Source organism: Nannobrachium achirus (assembly GCF_963921795.1).
Source record: "Nannobrachium achirus genome assembly, chromosome: 13".
Taxonomy (NCBI): Eukaryota; Metazoa; Chordata; class Actinopteri; order Myctophiformes; family Myctophidae; genus Nannobrachium; species Nannobrachium achirus.
The window spans coordinates 52,592,274-52,608,438 of NC_137833.1; the positions used below are offsets into that span (position 1 = coordinate 52,592,274).

General features: G+C 42.5%; 1 protein-coding gene across 4 annotated transcripts in view; it reads left to right on the forward strand.

Moving 5' to 3' along the window:
• Positions 1-16,165, forward strand: part of mark1 (MAP/microtubule affinity-regulating kinase 1) — a gene marked incomplete at both ends in the record, with an annotated part of 103,445 nt that overhangs the window by 31,228 nt on the left and 56,052 nt on the right. The window lies entirely within an intron of this gene.

Below are 16,165 nucleotides of genomic sequence, written 5' to 3' on the forward strand. Positions count from 1 at the left end.
GTGTGTAAAAACTAAATCTCAAATTTGCCATGGACGAGGCCAAGTCTTGCATGCTGACCCCTGGTCGTCTAGTGTTGTGTTTCTCAACCTTTTTTCTGCATGGGTACACTTTTCATGTCCCAAGAATCCATGGGCACACCAACATAATACGGGGGTGTAAATATTGTCACTGTCGGGAAGAAACCTTGTATCTCCAAGTATGAAATGTGTACGTTTCTTCGCAAAGTAAAGCCCTGCTTCATCATACAAGGCTGTCGCACAACACTAGTGAAAACAGCCGATCTACAAGCACACAACGCCTTGCACCGCGAGGTGTTGTGTGCTTGTAGATCGGCTGTTTTCACTAGTTTAAATCATTTTTAAAATGATGAATACAATACTGGCTTTCGAGCGGTTTCAAGGGGCACACTTGACCCTTCTCAGTTGAGAAACACTGGTCTAGTGTTGTTCAATGTGTTCCGGGGCACAGGTTTCATTGCCCAGTATTGTTGTGGTGTATGAACTGTGTGTGTGAGTGTGGTTTATGGGTTGTGTTGTGATGGCATCACTCCTCTCCTCTCTCTCCCTGTCTGTTACTGGCAGCTCTCTTTCATGTTGTTTCACCCTGTCAACTCAAAATGTCACCCATGTCTCTGTTTATGGGCTTAGAAGAGGCAGGCTGGTGGGCGCACCATCTGGCGCGATGCACACGCACACTAGTGCATCACATACACAGTTACGCACTCGTACACACACACACACACACATGCACGTGCGTGCACCATTAAATGTGTGGCATCAGGTAGGGCTGGGCAGTTAACTGAATATATATGGAATTGGAAACTGACATTTAGAATAGCCAGTAACTGACTTAATCTTTGCTCATGTAGGTTAATCGAAAGATCTACCGTATACATATTTTTCGATATATCAACGAATCGACGTGCAACGGTTTGAATAGATCATTTATAATCGACTAAATGGATTGGTCTCATTTACCACTTGACCCTGTATTGTACAGAACTAGTGAAAATACCCAATCATTAGGTTCCTTTTTAAATAATGAAAATGGCTATTTAGATGGCCTTTTTCACAATTTAAAAATCTCTCTTTAGCCTAAACATAATCGAGGCACTGCTTTGAAGTAATTGTGACACTAGGGCATCACACATAAAGGAATGCAAACAAAACAAATTCCGTCAGTATAAAAACAAAAACAACTACTGGTATGTATTTATTTATTTTTTGCCTACTGGTCTGGCGCCGTAGTCGCTCATGTTACACCAATATTGATGACCTATTGATTTCTGTGGCACTGTAGGGAACTTCCTGTGTAACATGAATACTTTTATCTTCACCAACACTAATTGCAGACTAATTTGTTTATATAATTGCGTTTGCATTTGTTTATGTGCTAAATCTTGAGTCCTGTCACAATTACTACTGTACCTATAATTGCCTGATCAAATTTGTTATTTACATAATCGTCAAAATTCTTTCCATTCATCTGTATAAATTAATCTGCTAATAGATAACGTCAATAACTGATCTAAGTTCGCTGTAAAAACATTTATAATTGAACGTATACTATTTTTATTATTGGTACCGGTCATTGTCAGTCATTTCTTTACGTATATTTAACCACCTAACCCATGTGCTTGAGCGGAGTTCCTCGGGGCTTGTCGATCTGCTGTTTTACTGTGAAAGCTTTCCCCACAATACAGTTGCTGTGGTTATTTGTCATAGACGCACTCCGCAAGTTTAGTTTACAAAGCCCACAAGGCAAACAGAAATGTCATTTTGAATTATGTTCCAATGTTCAATGACAAAGACAAAATTAATTAACACAGTTATTTTTATGACAATTAATCGTCAACTAAAATGTCATGCTGATGGTGGTAGGCCTAGCTACCTGTACCACTGGTTTTGTGTGTGTGCTTGCGCGTGCGTGTGAGCGTGTGTGTGCCCGAGGCACTCCAAAGGTCAAGTCAAAAGTCAAATCTCAAGGCACAATTGTATTCATAGCGAAAATAGCCGATCTTCAAGCTCACAACGTTTTGGACATATGAGGTTTCCACCTGACGGATACGATACCTGTATATTTTTTGTTTACGGAATACACCTCTGTATAGGGGAATAGTGCACACAAAGTACATAATGTAATGTATAGTGTTTATATTTATAATTAAGCCATTTAGACTGGGTACACATTGTTGCGTATTATTATTTTGTGCTTAACTATTGAAACATAGCAGATCTACAAGCTCACAGCGTGGCATAGAGTGCTATTTTGCAATAGTTAAAGCATTCAATAATTCTAGGCCTAAATGGGCTGAATAATATTTGTGATTCTCACCCTGATCTTGTCTCAGGGCACAGCAGTGTGCCTCCACACACCATCTGGGAACCACTGATCTGTACAAACCCCCAAATCCACTTAAACCCTCAGTCTGTGTCTGCATCTGTGCTGTACAATGCAACACCTTTGGGTGCTTGTAGATCTGCTTTTCCCCCCTCTATAATAGGGATGCTGGGCTTCAAGTGGTTAAAGATGCTGTTGTTGTGCACATGCAGCATCTCAGCACCACAACATACTCTGTGTGTGTGTGTGTGTGTGTGTGTGTGTGTGTGTGTGTGTGTGTGTGTGTGTGTGTGTGTGTGTGTGTGTGTGTGTGTGTGTGTGTGTGTGTGTGTGTGTGTGTGTGTGTGTGTGTGTGTGTGTGTGTGTGTGTGCGTGTGTGTGCGCGTGCGCGCGTGTGTGTGTGGCTGGCCTGCACACAACACATGCACACAATTTACAATTTAGGCATTTAGCCAATGCTCTTTATCCAAAGTGACTTAGGGTAAACACGGTAAATAACTACATCAAATGCAGAGAGAAGGTGTAGTACCTCAGTAACAGGTAAACCGAGAACCTAGCATCAGTAAAAAAAACATGAAAACGATATATCCAAAAACGTATAGTCTGTACATTGAAACTATTCACGAAACTATTAACTTCATGTTTTAACCTTTGCATAAGACTGCATGGTCGTCAATGCCAGGTCAAGTTCTAACAGGCTATAGTGGAAGGAGGCAGGTCTTCAGATTACAGCGGAACACTGGGAGTGAATCTGCAGTTCTAATGGACAGATTTCGAACACACACACACGCACGCACGCACGCACGCACGCACGCACGCACGCACGCACGCACGCACGCACGCACGCACGCACGCACGCACGCACGCACACACACACACACACACACACACACACACACACACACACACACACACACACACACACACACACACACACACACACACACACACACCTCCTCACTCCTGATAAGGTTGACAGCAGGGTGTTGAATAGCACCCTGCAGGACAGAACGCAGAGACAGACTGTGTGTTAGAGGTGGGACGTTTGCGAACAAATTGAGTCTTTTGAACGGCTCTTTGAAATGAACGATGGGATCCGGTTTGCAGTGGCTGGGAGACGTTCCTTTCTAATGAACAGTGGTGTAAAAAGTACTCAAATGCTTTTAAGTAAAAGTATCAATACTGCAATGTTGAAATACTCTGCCACAAGTAGAAGTTGGGAATTCAAAATGTACGTTGAGTAAAAGTACAAAAGTATTGGTATCAAAATGTACTTAAAGCACCAATACAGATTGTCCCATTTCACAAGTTTTCCAATGAATACAATTTTGAAAAATCATTAGAAATAATAGCCGATCTAGAGCTTGTAGATCGGGTATTTTCAAATGGCAGAAATGTATATCCACAAGTTTCCGTGGGAGTTTACTGGAGACCATCGGGACCAAACTTCCGGGTTTAACAGCAGACATACAAGCTCACGTCGCGTCGCCGATGCAACCCGTTGTGAGCTTGTAAATCGGCGCCGGAAGCTCGGTACAGACGTCTGCGCAATGCACTATGGGGCGTTGGAAACTCGTGGATAGGGTTTAAGTATTTTGTAATCATAATCAAAATCTACAAAGTAAGTATATTAGCTAGTAACTAAAATGAGACAGTCTTTTGAACGGCTCTTTGAAAGGAACGGATCCCAGAGATCCAGCTCACTTCAAAGAACCATAAATTCCATCTCTACTGTGTGTCCAAAGTAGTATTTATATTTTTAGCCTTTGAGTGAGAGAGAGAGATTAGAATTTTAACACTACCGGTATACACATGGTGGTAGAGAGAGGTTAGGGATTTCCCCCTCATTAATGAACCATGAGTGAAGTTGCCAGAAGATTGCGTTATAATGACTTATACATACAGGGTTATGTCTAATTCATGCTGCATCATCGCATGCTGGAAATAGAAATCACAGCACATCACTGGATGCGTGAACTTATAGGTCTATTTTTGGCGTGCTCATGCGCCCGTTGAGCGTACGAGTACGAATCGTGCATCAGAACTGTGGTTCCCAAACGTTTTCATGTCAAGGACCCCCGAACTGATATTTATTTGGCTGCGGACCCCTATTTGAAAAGATTGTGTAGAGACCACCAAGCAAGATTTGTGTAAAAAAAAAAGATATCGTCGTCGTTGGCTGGAAACCTTGTATGTCCAAAACCGTTAATTTTGTATTTATCATTTTAAAAATGGTTTAAACTAGTGAAAACAGCGGATCTACAATCACACAACGCCTCGCAGTGCGAGGCGTTGTGTGATTGTAGATCTGCTGTTTTCACTACTTTTGTGCGACGGCCTTGTATGATGAAGCAAATTTGAAACTTGGAGATACAAGGTTTCTGCCCGACAGTGATGATATATCTATCCGAAGACCGAAGTATAGAATAGGTTTAAAGTAGTTTTAAACTGATTATGATGCTAATAATGCTATATTAACTAATTTCTGCTGGGGACCCCCCCTTTCAAGGATCCCCTGGCCAGGGGAGGGGGACCCCAGACCCCACTTTGAGAACCACAGCTTTAGCGTGGGCAGAAATGAGGTCAGCTGAGCTTCCTGGGCGCCCCATGAGAGCCACACCGCCACAGGAAGTGCATCACATGTCACCCGTGGCCACATGCTCTGACGTCATGGTGGTTTTTCAAGGCATTTCAGGACAGAAATAGAACCTCTCTCTCTCTCTGTTAATCCCCGCTTTCACCCACCAAACTCTGATCCCAGCCCCCCTCTCCCCTAATCGGTAAAAAAAAGAATATTGTCCTTTCATTGCCCAGAAACACAATAGAGTAGAGAAATGGCAAGAGTTGAGATAGGCCTACCTAAGTCAGGGGTGCTTCAACGTTTTTCAAGTACTAAGGACCCCTCTCTTCACTCAAGTTGAAATATTGCTCACTTCGCTAGTTTGGCGGAATATATCTTCGACCCTTCAGTGAAAGCAGCTTTATAAGTTCAGTGTATTGCTCAGTGTGTTGGTGGAAGGGAAACCGAGAGAGGGGTCTCTTGAAAATCTTTAACTCTTTTTTTTCCCGCGATTTTTGGAAACCTTTTTTTCACCCGGTTCCAATTGCCTAAGCGGTAATCCTGGGCGCTACTCCCCCTCTGCCTAACCTGGGGAGAGTCCCGAACTTAGCCAAAGCTTCCTTTAATGCATGAGGAGTGAGCAGGCCGCTTCTTATCACCTGACAGGCGTTCGGTGTATTGCTCAAGGGCACGGGTCCTAGGGTGGTGCAGGACTAGGGGGTCAAGTTCCACAAGGCCGCTGCTTATAGGGTGTTGTTGTCTGTCTTATAATAAGTTGTCATGCTTATAATAAGCATGTCTGCTTATTATAAGCGACCTTGGGCTTGTTTTTTTCTCTAAAGTTGCTTGAAATGTTGTTTTTGTGGGCTTGCTTCTAAAGTGTAGTTGCTTATTTGGGCTTGTTTCCTACTGTTGTTTAAACCAGTGGTTCATGGCAAATACCCCCAGATTAATGTCCGCAGAACCCCCATCTGAAAATATAAGGCAGGCAGGGACCCCCTCTCCCGCTATACCATCAACATGTGGAACGCCCTTCCACAAGCCTTAAAGGAGAGCAAATCCCTAGCCTCCTTCAAAATTGGTATGAAAAGTCACCTTCAGACAGCTGCTACCCGTGACTTGTAAATAGACTAAGCCCCCATGCCCCCCCCTTTTCTTTTTTCTGCCTTTGTATTTGATGTTATGCTTTTGAAACAGATATTATCCTAGATAAAGTACTGTAAATGGTAAATGGTGCATTTATATAGCACTTTTAATCCAAAGCGCTTTACATAGATTGTGCATTACATTCACCCATTCACACACACATTCATACACCGGTGGCGGAGGAAGCCATGCAAGGCACCAACCTACTCACCGGAGGCAATTAGGGGTTCAGAGTCTTGCCCAAGGACCCTTCGACATTAACTCAGGGGGAGCCCGGATTCGAACTGGGAACCCTTCGGGATTTATACCCTTCGTGCTCTAATACCAGTTTCTCTACCCCTGAGCTATGCCGCCCCCGGCGTATGTTCTATCCGTCTGTCTTTCAATGTTATATGAGATACTTAAAGTGTGGTTCCTGTGGAAATAAGCCTTGGCTTTCTAGGATCTCCTTTTAGTTGACCTTGTACCAGTGATTTGTACTGTCATGAAACTTTTTTCTATTGCAAACTTCTAATAAATTCTTCAATCAATCCCATAAAGATTTGTGGTGTTAGAATGTGTAAAAACAATGTGTCCCATTGTGTACATCTGCTATTTACAAAAGATTGTTATACATTTTAATACTGTACTTGAACAGTCTGCATAATGAGTACTTTCTGCTTTTGGTAATTTAACTACATTATTGATTCCAATATCTTTCTGCTTTTACTCAAGTACATTTTGAATTTCAGAAATATACTTGTATCAGAGTATTTCTACATGGCGGTATTGATATTTTTGCTCAAGTAAAAACCAGTGCTGTCAGGGGAAAAGAAGGGCCAATAGAGGTCAGCTTGAAGATCAGCTCTCGTCAGCAAGCCGCACTATCGTGAGATGACTATAAATTTAACTTGGGATAAGCTAAAACTCTAGTCGATAGGACTGAACAGGCTTTAACCCCAATTTGCTTACACGTTGGTCTGTGTTTTCATTGTACATATTTGAATGCATTTAATGCATTCAGAATAATGCCCCTATGAGGATTTCTTTCCGTGGTCGCTCGCTGTACCACTTGCTGTTATGGACCAGTAATGGTGGGGTGAGGCTCTCCTAATGGCGGCTGTTTACATCTGTCTTGTGGCAGCAGCAGCAGCCGCACACACTGCCTGTTGCCAATGAAATGCCGCCATGGCCGCAGGCGAGCACAGCGTTGGTCCACGTTCAGATGAGCAGAATGTGATTAAACAGACAAACACTGTTTGTCTGAGAGGTGTGTGAGTCACGAAATAGAACCGCATTCTGATTCACATTGACAGGAAGAGGAGAACACTTTCAGAGAGCATTGATGCAGAGTGTGATGCTTAAGTGGTTAATGTTACCTTAAATGTAACAACACTTATTGCACCTCTTATCAAAAAGCGCTTTACAAAATTGAATTGAATTGATTGGAGATCCCACCCTCCCTCCCCGGGACCTTCTAGCTGTGAGGCGACAGCTACCGACGGTGCCACCGTGCTCCCCCTCTTGAAAATCGTGAAAGCATTCGTGGCCCACCCATCTGACCACCTGTGGTCATTTGGATTCTATCCACCTGTTTCCGCGAGAATTTTCTGTAGAATTATGCGTGGGACACAACCGGAGAACAGCAGACATACAAGCTCACGTCGCGTTGCAGATGCAACCGTTGTGAGCTTGTAGATCACTCTCGGCTGCGACGCCGGAAACCTGCACATACCTTCTGCGCAATGCACGATGGGACGTTGGAAACTTATGGATAGATTCCTGAAGATTAGTGGTTTGAAGTGTTCAAATTAGAAATATGTTCCATCAAATCGTAATAGTCTGGGATATTTCATAGAAAAGCAAAGGTTAAATGGAATCCTCAACCTGTGACTAACTCATCTGGTTGGCTGTATTTGGAACAGCAGGAAATATTAGGAAACGGCGCTAGTGTGCAGGGCTCCTTTTCACACTTGAATTTCACTTTAATCTATGCGTACCCTTTGTACGAGGAGCCGTGTCCATTGTTGTTGGTAGTATAGGAACCAAACAGCGGGTCATTTGAACCAAGAGGGGGGGGGGGGGGGTGGCAGAAGAGAGAGAGAGAGCGAGAGAGAGAGAGACGGAAGAGGTGGCTTTTATTTTCGTCACACCATGCCATGTGCGTCACGGCACATGGTGGCAGCGTGAGGGAAAGCCACCTCTCTGTCTCTGGGTGGATTGTCTCTCTCTCTCTCTCTCTCTCTCTCAATCTCTTTGTTTCTCCTCTTTTCTCTTTCTCTGCCTCTTTATTTTTTCTTTCTTCCTTCCTTTAACATTCTTCCTATTCTTTTCTTTCTTTCTTTCTTTCTTTCTTTCTTTCTTTCTTTCTTTTCTCGTTCTTTTTTTATTTTGCTTTCTTCCTCTCTTTCTCTCCTTTCTTCCTGTCTTTCCTTCTTCATTTATTCTTTAAGATTTTCTCAGTTCTCTTTGTGTACGTGCGTGTATGTGTGTCTGTGAGAGAGATGCAATTTACAATTACAATTTAGCCATTTAAGCAGGCGCTTTTAATCCAAAGCTACTTACAATAAGCAGATAATACATCAATATAATAAGCAAGATAATATGTCAGTGCATCAACAACAATATAACAAGGCATAGGAATGTCAATCTAGAAAAAAGACCACGCACCTAATCAGTAAAACACGTTTCTAAAACCTAAAAATGCTATCTTCATGTGTGGTCATTGAGGGAAGGGGAGTGCTACAGTAGTGCTATGGGTTTAGGTGGAGTCTGAAGAGGTGAGTCTTCAGTCCACGGCGGAAGCTAGGGAGTGAGTCTGTAGTTCTAAGTGCGACAGGGAGTTTAATCCACAGTTTGGGGGCCAGGAGGGCAACTGTCTAGGACGAGTAGAGATGGTTGTTTTATGAAGACGTCTGGAGGCTTTTTCCATGTCAATTTCATATGATGTTTGAATGAAGAACAACAAGTCATCAAGTCTTTCTTACTGCATATTCTTCCTCCCTTTCTTTTTTCGTCCTTTCTGTCATTCCCTATCAAAAAAAAGGCTTGTTTATCGGCAAAGAGGGTTAGGGTAAGTGAGCATCAAAAATACACTTTTAGAGGGCACAACCCTCCCTCTCTCTCTCGCTCTCTCTCTCTCTCTCTCTCTCTCTCTCTCTTCCCCCCCCCCCCCCCATTAACCCATTTAGGCCTGAACACATTATGACGCAATAGTTTATGCTTTAACTATTGAAAAATAGCAGATATACAAGCTCACAGCGCGGCACCGAGTGCCGCGCTGCGAGCTTGTAGATCTGCTATTTTTGAAGAATCGTGAAAATTAGATTTTTGACCCGATTACATAAGTGTCTTTTGAATCCTTCTAAGATTTTTTGAAAAACCGATGTTTGTATGTCAACAATCTGGCCAGCCATCGTCAAAGAAAAGGTCCTTTTCATTTAACTGGAGCTCACTTAGTCTGTTCTTGAGAGACTACTATGTCAGTGGTTCTCAAACCTTTTCATGTGAAGGACCCCCAAAATGATATCTATTTGGCCACGGACCCCCATCTCAAAATATTTAGTTCCAGGGACCACCCAGAAGCAAAATTTGAGTTACAAACGTTCGCTTTCAAAATACATATATTCAAAGATTTGCACACATTTTCACGACTTTTTTTCAAAAATAGCAGATCTACAAGCTCGCAGCGCGGCACTCGGTGCCGCGCTGTGAGCTTGTATATCTGCTATTTTTCACTGGTTAAAGCATTCAATAATTCTAGGCCTAAATGGGTTAATAAACCCCATAGTGAATGAGCAGCTGGGTTTCTGCATGGGACTGAAGTGGTTCCGTCCAGCTTTTATCGTTGCTGTCGGGCAGAAACCTCATATCTCTGCGTTTCAACATTTTACGCTGTTTCCGCGAATTACGTTATCTCACAAGAGTGGCACAAAAGTAGTGAAAATAGTAGATTATTGTCACTATTCTAATGCTAATAAAAAAGGAAACGGCAGTGGTGTAAAGTAACTAAGTACATTTACTCAAGTTCTGGACTTTAAGTACACTTTCACTGGAGCGCTTCCAATTTTGTGTACTTTTACTTTTACTCCACTACAGCTCAGAGGCAAATAGTGTACTTTTACTCCACTACAATTATTTGAAATCTTTAGTTACTACTTACTTTGGAGATTTTGGTTATTATTACAAAATGTACATTAACCACGTCAGCTCTATGTACATTTTGGTTATTTTCAAAAGATGTTTATACAGTTTTATACATTTTAAAACTTTACTTTACATTTAGGTGCCAATACTTTTTTGTACTTTTATACTTTTCTTTTTTTAAAGATATTTTTGGGGCTTTTTGCCTTTACTGAAAGTACAGTACAGGTAGACAGGAAACAGGGAGAAATAGATGGAGATTGACACGCAGCAAAGGCTGTCGGGATCGGGACTCGAACCCACAACGGGCTGTCAGCCATCAGAGCTTATGTGGTATGCACCTGGACCGCTAGCCCAGCGGCCGCCCCTCTCAAACACATTTTTATTACCGGACCTTTACTTGTAAGAGAGTATTTCTACATTGCAGTATTGGTACTTGTATCTAAAGGTAGGGTAAGTGATTTCATTTAAGTTTCAGTTTTCATGTAGGTGACAGGCAGGGGCCTTCCTCCAATCATGATCAAGTGGGGGTAGGCCTTGGTGCGCGTAAGGCCCGCCCCCACTATCCTGATTGGAGGAAAATCTGTCTCCTCCACCAAAACTGAAACAGCATTTTTCTCCTCACAGGGGATAAGGATGAAGTCCAAATATGGACCAAACACTATAGTAACTAGTACTATCAGAACATAGACCCATTTTGTTATTTTAATTTTATGAAATTACCCTTTAACTAACTAAATAAATAAACAAGTGTACTTTTACCACCACTGGGAAACGATTTCTGGACATACAGGGTTTTCCATCCAACGGCCGCGATACAGTTCCATCCAGGAGCTGCTATCTGCTCCTCTCCTGCTGTTGCATGATGGGACGCTGGCTGGCAGGCTGTAATTAGTGGAAGGCCAGTTTGGAAGTCTGGCCGGCGCCCCTGGGTGGCCGCAAGTAGGTCACTGGCACACACACACGCGTTGGGCCCCTTAGACACAACATGTTTACATGTATGAGATACACAATTTTATATACATTTATTAGAATCTACACGTATTATATATGGATTCTACAGTATATTGTTGCTGCTGGGCAGGTTTGAACCTTTTGTGTTTTTCTCATAAATTAGCTCCCTTCTTGATTATACTGCAGTGTCACACAAAAGCATCAAAAGTAGCAAGCTTCACGCTGCGTTTTGAGCTTGTAGATCTGTTACCTTTCATTGACGCTTCTGAATTTGAATCCTGAAAAGTTACAGTTTTGGATATGTGAGGTTTCGTATTTGTGAGATGTGCGGAGACAATATAATATTGTAATAGTAAGACGCCTCAGGGCAACATGCGACCTCGCCCAAAAGGGTGAGGTCGCGCCAATTCTTGGCCATCTGGCCAGTGATGTATATCGGACCAGCTAACCATATATGGAGACCCCTGGTACCCATATATGGAGATCCATGTACTGTATATGGAGATATGCTGTGAGAGCCCAAACATGCTTACTCAGTTATTTGTTATGTGAAAGTCCTATGATGTCTATGACATCTGACATCATACCCTTTTATGCCCATACATGGAGATCCCTGTACTACTGTCTGTAGAACCAGCCGTTAGTGTGGTATGTGGCCGATGTGGCCTCCATATATGGGCATTCCCATATGAAGTCCTGTTAGATATGGGCTTAATATTGATGACAGGGGTGATAGCGCATGCACAAATCCACTCTAGCCCAGGTGCTGGACAAACGGCAATACAAGAGAAGAATAGAGTCCGCAACACTGGTGAATACTCAACTCTGTTTTATTGCTTCAACGTCAACGTTTTTAATAAAAAGTTACCTTCTTAAATCCCAGCGATGCTGACTTTTATGCTTGGTGCCAAAATAATTATTTATTTTAGCAGAGTGGAAGACTTTCACTAGATGGTTCAAGTTTTATATGCATTATAGTCTGGTGTTTGCTTGTCTTATTGTTGTCTCGTTATGTCTTATAAAAAATATATAAAAACAAACATATAAAAAATTAAAGGAAGAGATTAAAAATGTAAAAAAAACAGCGACGGGCTGTGAGCTTGCTGATTTGCTATTTTCCTGCTTCCCCACAACAACAGAAAACAGAACATACCCTAGCATAGCACCCTGAGGGACTGGGCTCAACCATATTATGGGCTGTAAGTGGTTAAGTGGTTGTTGGCCGGAGTGCCTCCGGGTCACGCCCGTATGCCTGCCTGGATGCAGCGTGGCCGCCGTGGCTGCTGTTGTCATGGTTACATTGACACCGCCGTTCCTCCCATCCTCGGCTCTGCTCTCCTCTCGTCCCATCTGCTTTCCGATTGGCTGAACACGTGCTTCCCCTGTGAGCAATGACGCACATGAGAGAGGAAGAGAGAGCCGAACAGAGAGGGAGAGAAGCAGGGAGGAGAGAGGGGGAGAGAGAAGGAAAGAGAGAGATAAGAAAAGAGATACTGTAAAGAGGAGGGAAAGATGGAGAAGAAAAGATGATGCAGGCCTTATTTTTCCCGCAGGTACTGTTCTCAATCTTTGTCTAATAAAATAATCAATCAAAAAACACCCTGCTGATGACTGCTCCGATAGTCGAATTGAGTTTTTGCTGAGGGGGTGGGGTGATTGATTATTTTATTAGACAAAAATTGAGAACATTACTAGTCGATACAATAGAAATGGAGTAGGGTACAAGTACAGTAAAACACCCTGCCTAAAAGGGAACATCCCAAATAAGACCTTTTACGGTATTTCTTACGTTGGAAGTATTGGTGTTTTGCTCACAGTCGTGACTTCGACACAATCGAAGGGAATCGGACCCGTGACCTTCCGTTTCCCCAGGCGGTCTCTCTCTACCCATTTAGCTGTGAGAGAAAATAGAGACGGCGAGGAAAAAAAAAAAGTCCTGCTGAATGATATTTCCTCTATCTATAAGCTCCACATCACAACACGGTAGTAATTGGCAATAGATCAGCAGTTCTTCTGGTGTGAGACAATTTATACTTCATCAAACCAGGGTGATACTTGCCGACAAGAGTGAGAGATGGAAGAGATGGAGAAAGAGCAATAAGCGTTAAGGCCATGAGGAGACGGAAGTGTTCATTGAGGAGAACAAATAATAGTAATTTTGCACACCTACTGAAATGCACAGGTGCACGGGAGTAATGCACTAGAGAAGAGCAAAAAAGGGGAGTCCCGCACACAGTCTTCACTTCACTCTCCCCCAGGGATGGGACGATATGAAAAATTCATATCACGATTATATTGTGACAAAAGAAATTTACGATATTATCACGATAATCAAAATCCATTATCCTGGGGGGGAACATTTGCCAAAAAATAGCCGATCTACAAGCTCACAACGCGTCACGTTGTGGCGCGTTGTGGCGTTGTGAGCTTGTAGATCGTCTATTTTTTGGCAAAGACATTTGATCGAGTGAAAAAAAAGACTATCAAGTACGTATATTATAAGCACCTTTTACCAGTTATAGAGAGTTTAAGTGGTACCGGATATGCAGCTCGGCAAATAAAAGGTGAATTGATCCCAGTGCATGACGGAAGAAGACGATATCACGATAAATTAAATCTCCACGATACTATTATCGTGTTTTTTATCACGATAAACGATAATATTGCGTATCGTCCCATCCCTACTCTCCCCCCTTTTTTTGCTGGACTCATTGAGGAGAAGGCGGGGTCGCTGGAGACGGTGCACCCACTGCAGTCAGAAGTGCAGACTCACTCTCAATTCTCCACCGTAATCTCTTCAGACTCACCTCTTCAGACTCAACCTCAGCCCTCCTCAGCACTTGACCTAGATACCGTATGAGGACCATGCAGACGCATTCTTGACCACAGTGTTAAAAATGAAACTTAGATAGCACGCTATATTTAGACAAAGGCTAGCTTCATTGTTTGCCTGTAGTTATGAATCCACAGATACATTTTTTAATAGTACTACTGTGTATTGTTTGGATTTACGTGAGTTCACTGAGGCACTACATTTGTCTCTGTAGTTGATGTATGCATGTGTTTACCTTGCTTATTGTAAGTCGCGTCTGCTACAGTAAATGCATTTTGTAAATTGCGTATGTGATCAAGGTTATAATAGTTTTGGATTTTTCATTATAGTTTGGTTTTAGTTATTATTTTTCCTTTCTAATTCAGTTTGTTCAATTTGTGACAACGCTTAGTTTTAGTTTAGTTTTATACGTTTTAGTGTTAGTTTTAGTTTTTTTCATACTTTGGGTTAAGTGCAGAATTCAAATAGGTCAGAGTAAGTATCGTGTAATAAAAAAAGTCAACAAAAGATACCATTAAAAATATATATACAGTTTGGCCTACTGCACAATGAGAAAAATTTGAACTAAGGTTATTTTGTCTATAACTTGAGTTTGTTTTACTTTTGTAAACACACAATACCGTTTCAATTAGTAATTTATAAAAAAGAATATTCTAGTTTTCATTTAGTTCAGTTAACGATTCATGTTCATGTGTGCTGTGAGCAGGGGCGTCACAAGGGGGGTGGGGGGGGGGGGGGGGGGTAGTGGGACTGAGTTACTAGGGACCTTAGTTATTTTATATTACGAGCTTGTAGATCTGCTATTTTTGAAAAGTTGTGAAACTGAAAATGTGTGCTCGCAGTGCGGCACTCGGTGCCGCGCTGTGAGTTTGTATATCTGCTATTTTTCAATAGCTAAAGCACAGAATAATGCGTAATAATGCGTTCCCAGTCTAAATGGGTTAAACCCCCTCCCCCTATGAAGAACATGCATGGGGGGCCCGCAGTGAATCCTTGTACCCCAGGGCCCATAATTTGGTGCGACACCCCTGTCTGTGAGATCATCTGGTTTTTGTGTCGGCGTGTTTTTCCACTCTAGTTGACTCTGGTCCCACACACGGGATCAGCGGCGGAACCACAAGGGGAACCTCTTAGGCCGTTGTTTCCGGATGAGAAACATGCTCGCCTGAACACCCTCAGGAACATGGTGTGTGTGCGCGCGTGTGTGTGTTAACTTACGCTTCTAGAAAAATAACAGTGTCTCAAAAATCGACAAAATGCACCGCAAAATCAGGAGTGTTCATTGAGTTCTGAAGGTGGATCAGGGTCAATTTCTACACACTTGAGTTCAGTTAACGCTCTGGTTGTTGCGATGTTTGTGTGAGCGGTAGTAGAATTATGTTGCTTTCGGGCAGAAACCGCTCATCTCCATTTTCTTCTCGTAAATTAATGCCCTGATTGATCATACTACAGTGTCACACAAGCTTGGCTAATTTTTTAATCCTGAATATGACATATGAGGTCTCAACCTGACAAACTATAATATTATAGGGCAGGGGTCTTCAACGTTTTCAGGCCAAGGACCCCTTAGTGGAGAGAGAGATGAAGCAGGGACCCCCACAACCGGTTTGGTTGTGTTTTCAGATATTTAACCACTTGAACCGTCAATACTTAATAAACCTGACCTTTCACTCTGTATTTAGTCTGTTCTTTTTCCCATCTACACCAAACCTTTGCCAAAAAATACCAGATCTACAGCTGCGAGGCGTTGTGAGCTTGTAGATCTGCTATTTTTGTGCAGAATATTGACACTAGGGTTCAAGTGGTTAATATAAATTAAAAAGGTTTCTATCACACAAAGATTTGGAGGACCCCTTGTAGTAACTCTGAGGACCCCCTAGGACTCCCAGACCCCCTGTTGAAGACCCTTGGTTTAAGCATATAAACCCTATGTACTTCACTGACCGGGGTCCCCCAGGCTTCCATACTAGGCAGACTCCTTATCCTCCCGATCTACAAGCTCACAGCGTGTCACAGCGCGTTGTGAGCTTGTCCGCCCCAGAATATAGGTATGCACGGGATGAAGTGGTTCAGTGGAGAGTTTAAAGGAGCACAGCAGCTTTGTTCGTACGCTAGAGTACTTTGTCACTCTTACTTCTGTAGGATTTGGTTAATCAAAGCCGTTTGTTGCAGTATGCCGGCCTATTCATGATCGTTATTGATGCCTCTA